The following is a 6,040-nucleotide window of genomic DNA, read 5'->3' as shown; positions in this document are numbered from 1 at the left end:
TGCTGCCGAGTTTTGATTCGAGGGAAAGTATTTAAGTGTTGTTTTCGAGCGATTTTGGCGAGCATGTGTCAACAGAGGTTTCCGACCTTCCCGTATTTTACGCACGGTAATTTAGGGCGTCAAGCTAAAACACATCAAAACGGCTTCAAATCGCGAGGAGAACAACACAGAATACTCTCTATGAAGATAAGACTTTATTTCTTTGATTATTTCACACAACTTTACATTTACGGAGCTCAAAAGCAAGTCCAACTAAACCACTATACAAACTGTGAAAGAGCCTGTGACAGAGCTTGGGCCTCCTGTGGATAATCGCTGCTCATCGCCGTTTTCCGACCGACATTCCAATTAATCAAACTTAATTCCTGTAAGCCTTTTCGCAAGTTTGGACATACAGGGACGAAAGAAAGCGAGATATCAATCAGGGAGCAAGTAGTGTAACGCCTGTGAAATAAAATTTTACTTAAGTGCCGAAGGAGACTAAGGTATGGCGATAACAGATGGATTTCGTTGTACACTATGTTGACTCAAAATCATGCCTTTGGTTTTACTTTATTTTTTTATCTTTAGGATTGGAAAAATTACGAAACAAGAAGCCATTTATTTTTTAACCCACGTTAAATATATATCATTTCAAGACGAATTACTGTTAATTTTACATAGGTAAGCTTCCACTATTTTAATTACGCTAATATTGGAGAAGAGGGAATTTTTCTTTCATTAATATCGTGCAACAGTTCCATTATTTACTGCGTTGTCAAAATAGCTTAGTTAAGGTTTCATAATTTATTTCTGTGTCTGTTATTATCACCATTCAAGTTCAAGACAGATACCAGTAATTTCGATCAATCATTTACTTTAAACCACTTGTCAATCAAACCAACTCAGACCAGCCCATCCTTAACTCCCACCCCCCATCATATCAATCAAAATTTTCAGTTCAAAAACTTTTTTGGCTCCCTATACCTAACCTCCTCTATTCCTTTTAATACTAACCAACATGCATCCTCGGAGACCCATGGGCTGTGGGTCGATTTCAAGTTAGGGCATGAACAGCCCCTGGGTCTCCGAGGATGACCAACATGTTACTCATCTCCCTCATTCCTTCTCCTCTGATCATGACTATCTCTTCTTATTTCATTGTAACCTTCCTTATTATTATTATTATTATTATTATAAAGTTTTGTACTGCCTTGAAGTGGCTGCCTTGCAAATTGAATATAAAAATAATGAATAAACAAATTTGTCAAAGAAATTAAAAAGAAAAAAACAAGCAAAATGGGCTTTCCAATTTTCTAGAGACTAAAGGTTCCTTTATATGGAGTCCTTTATAATGAAAATCTTTCATTTTCCTTTTTTTTCTTTTCTTGTGTATCTTTTTGTCTTTTTATGTTGTATTTCTTCATTTTCATTTTATTTCCAGTGTAATTATATTAAGTTAAGAAAAATTTGACCCACTATCTGCAGGTCAAAGGAATACCTTGTAAAAATTAAAATGAAAGTGTGGACCCTCAATGCTCGTACCCAATTGAACTACTGATAGTTTTTATTTTAATGCTGCCTTATGACTGACATAACTGCCTTGCAGTTTGTAGGTCCCTCAGTGCAAATTCTCTATTGAACAACTAACATCTTACTTTCATCATTTCACACTTTGAACACTTGCCACCCTCACCATTCCTTTCCCCTTATTAACCCACTATTTTTGTGGAGATTTGGGAACCCTTTCATTTGGGATTCCATACTCTTACACAATCAATCAATGAATCAATCAAGTTTATTTTCTATACGTGACTATACGTTACCCAGACTGCCCAAGCCAGAGGTTCATGTATGAAACGTAAGACACCAACCCACCCATCCCACCCCAGGGGAGGACATCAACCACACAGTAATCTTGTGCGTGGGAAATTTCCCACGTCTCCTACCCCTAACCCTGCAGGAGACGAGGCCTACGGTTTACTCGTCCTTATCCGAGAATACTAGAATATCTATCCATTTCTTGATAATATAGAAAGGTAGCAAATTCTCCTCAGTAATTTCTGAGGCCATGAATATTGCTCCAGCTGGGGTCGAACCTTCGACCTCCCTCACAACACAATCCGGCGCTCTAAGCATGTAATGCCACAAAGGTTGCTAGATAGATCTATTGCATTTTTTTAAAAAAAGTTTTTCTTTCTCAAAAAATAAAAAAAAACAGTCAATATCCAACCACATCAACATGGCGATGTCACTTTCTGGTTCTTTCTGAGCACTATTTTACGGTCAACAGTTCTTGGCAGAACAGGAAGCGACTCGTGTACACTTATTGCCCTTTTGTTTAGCAAATTGTTTTATTCATCCAATGTGGATATATCTGTGATAAGAAGTCCACTGAGTCAGGCGTGATTGTACCAGATAATTGTTCAAGGAATCTTACTAGGCAACAGGATCTATGATTCAATCACACAAAAGTTCCCCAAACCTTTGGTGTGCTACAACTTCTGCAAGGCCCCAAAGCACAAAACAATTTCATCGACCATACCACTATAGAGCGTTTGCACATGACGTCACAAATTTCGCGGGAAAGTTGAGTCGCCATGTTGGAGTTCCACATTTTTCAACATGGTGGGATATCCTCTCTCAGATTATGCGAACACGCTCGATACCCTCGTAAAAAAACCTTAATAGAGAAGATTTCTTGCGTTGAAATCGATCCTCTCTTGTTATCAGACAAAAAATACGATCCAGAGTGCCTGCCCCTGGTCGAATCGATGGATTTATTGTTGTTTTTGGTGCTTGACACGAGTTATTACAGTAAAGACTATTTTAAGGCGTATAGAAGTCTACAGAACATGGCTGTAAACATGAAAGTGTTGATATTGAAACCTATGAAAAGATCATGATGGAAAAGCACATCAACTTTCAGGTAACGAAATGTGGCACGTTTATCAATAAACAATATCCATGGTTACATGCCACACCTGACGTTTTGTGTAGGTGCGATTGCTGTGGGAATGGATGTGGGAAGGTCAAAAGCCCGTATTGTTTAAATGATATAGACTTGGAGCTGTATATTAACAAATACAACTCATGCCTACTTTTACCAAATCCAACATTAAATATTCACTGCTGAAAAGCTTTATTGTGACTTTGTTGTTTGTGGTTTTCGTGAGCAAATTGATCTCTTCTGTGAAAGAATTTTGCCTGATGTCAGACAATGGCACTCTGTTGTTTCCAAACTTAATCACTTCTGGAGATACTGTGTGCTACCAGAAATTTTGGGAAGGTGGTATACTCAAAAGTGAAGTTCGTCTCACTCATCCCCTTATCCCAATTGTTTTCGCTTGTTTTTGCAGACTGGCAGCTAGAGAGCCTGTGGTAACATGCACAAACCAAGCATGTCCCATCTCTACTTTTCATTTATCTTGTTTGAAAATTACAAAAGTACCTAACAAGTGGTTTTTTCCCCTGTGTCTAAAAACACCAGCAGCCAAAAATGAAAAATCAAAAATGCAACAGACGAGAGATATCTTGGATGAAGCTCTCAAATTAGATTTTATCTACACATGCAAACAGAAGCTACTGTTCAGATAAACTGCTCAAATGCCACAACCCATTTTGTCAAGGTAGAAAGTTTTTTCATTTGCCCTGCTTATACTTCAAGCAGGTGCTGAACAATGCAGTGACAACTTGGGAATGTATGGTGTGTAAATCAGGAGGAAAAACTGAACAAAGGTTGTTAGTGACACTTTCAATGCATCTGATGATGGTGTTGTGATAACTGGTGTTTCAAAATACTCTTCAGAAAAGTCAGCATCACTTGCAAAGCTGAATGATGGGCATTACCAATTGAGCTCATCACCCAATGGTTGGCTTGACTGTGGCTTGACTATGATCCATGAAGTACATGTTTGTCTAAGAAACATTAATCCAGATGTGGAGGGCTTTCAGAGACCAACTTTAGGCCCTGTTAGAAACTTTAATCAGGTTATTGGGGAATTTATTTAGATTCTGCATACTGGCAATGCCCACTGGGTATGTGTAAGCTCAGTTGGGTGTGAAGATGGCACTGTCAACCTGTATGACAGTTTGTATCATAACATTATTCTAAATGAAGTACAAGAGCAGGTACTCAATCTTGTTGGACGTTCAAATTTTACTAGCATTCAAGTTGTCCCTGTGCAACAACAGACAAATAGCAGTGACTGTGGACTATTTGCTGCCACCATTGCTACATGTCTTGCTCGTGGTATACACCTTGAAACAATGCAATTTGATGTCCCTAAAATGAGAAACCATTTATATCGATCAGTCTTTAAAATCTGGTGTATTGAAAATGTTTCCTAAATTTTAGACTGCTTAAGGTACATCTACAGTTAAACAATTTTTGGAGAGAAAGAATACCCACTTTATTATAGTGAAAATAAAATAGTTGCCCGATGCAATGGACCTGCATACTTGAATGCTCAAGATGGAGGGAAGGGACCCAGTCTACGTTGAATCGATCCCAATCTTTCGCAGCTTCTTCTGAAACGAAGTGCCGGCTGCAGACCCTATCGCGTTCTTAAATATCATCAGTTAAGTCATCTCTACTTATCGCACAGATCCCCATTCTTCTTCGCTCAGAAGTAAGTTCTTCGGTGTACTCTCCTTGACTATACTGAACACGTGGGACACGAAAAAACATTACTTTTTCGACGTTAGACCACTTCTTCCCTGTTTTGTTCCCACAGCTAATGACAAGGCAAAGGACTGTGATAGCGAAAATATAAATATTACACGATTGTCTTCTCAGAACCGTAAAATGTGCTCCAAATGTTCCCTGTCACAATACTCAGAGCTGATTATCATGGAACACCAACATGGCAGATGAAGTCGGTTACCATGACGATAAAGAAATTTGGTCACGTGAGTGAAAACGCTCTTTTGGCCCTGAACTTCCTGTCAGCACTAATCCTGAAGCAATTCTGGCTTCTGTTTTCATTTGAGTTCCAACACCATTGTACTTATTCCAACCTTCCCAGGAGTTTTTCTTTTTGATAGCACATGCACGAGAACAATGGGTTTCATGTGGCTTTTGCTGAGTGGCAGCATTCATAGGAGCTCCTCTCATACCATATGGAAATAACTAATTTCCAATACACTCTTAGGACTGTAACGAATGTTAAGTTCCAGTGAGAGCGATATGCATGGGGTAACGCGATATTTTACAGCGGTTTTGATTTGTTCATGTAACACCGTGTAGGATGGGTGTGCTTTCGCTTTGCCTTGATAAAAATATGGTAACTTCCATTTTTCTTCGAGATTCACATGTATTACCAAAGCATGGCATTATTTACCTGCTATCAATTTGAATCTTACCTTATTATCTAAACTGGAGGTAACTTAGACTCAAAGAAATTAAGCTTGCAATGTGTTTTCTTACCGAGTACTGAAAGTTGGCTGTTGAGCAAGCAAATAAACATTTCCCAAAAATAATACGTTCAACATGTCGACGAGTTCAGTTTACAGAAGCTATTTTCAAATAGCGTCCTTACATTCCAGTCTGAAAGGCAAAATATGTCCACGAATACACAGCTTAAATTGCGCCAACATTTCGTTGATCAAACGATCGAACTCGCCGACGCAACGACAACATCAACATACTCACGCCACGCATGGGCAGACGTTTTTCATCCCTGTCGTGTTACGATTGCTTCGTGTAGATCAGCCAACTTTAACATGTTTCAAATGACAGACAAGTATAACGCTGTATCGTCAGAGGATTTCGGATTGCTTAAATTCCCATGAAAGAGGGTACAGTACTCAGAATCTGGATAATTTGCAAGTAATTTAAGGTACAAGTCTTTAGTTACGTCGAGAAGTCCTTCATGAAGGTTGATGAATTGTTTTTAAAAATATTAAAGCTAGAGGCGAGATTTCTCTTGGGGATATTGCTTAGAAGATAACATTCTTCCAAAGTCTTGCACTTTTCGTTTGTCTGAAACGTTTGTTGTTCAGAACATTAGATGTAAACATTGTCAATTTATGCAATATCTGATTTTTGAGCTTCGCTAGA

The sequence above is a fragment of the Stylophora pistillata genome, chromosome 10 (assembly GCF_964205215.1).
Source record: "Stylophora pistillata chromosome 10, jaStyPist1.2, whole genome shotgun sequence".
In the NCBI taxonomy this organism is placed as follows: Eukaryota; Metazoa; Cnidaria; class Anthozoa; order Scleractinia; family Pocilloporidae; genus Stylophora; species Stylophora pistillata.
Note: the sequence above shows the minus strand (reverse complement) of the source record.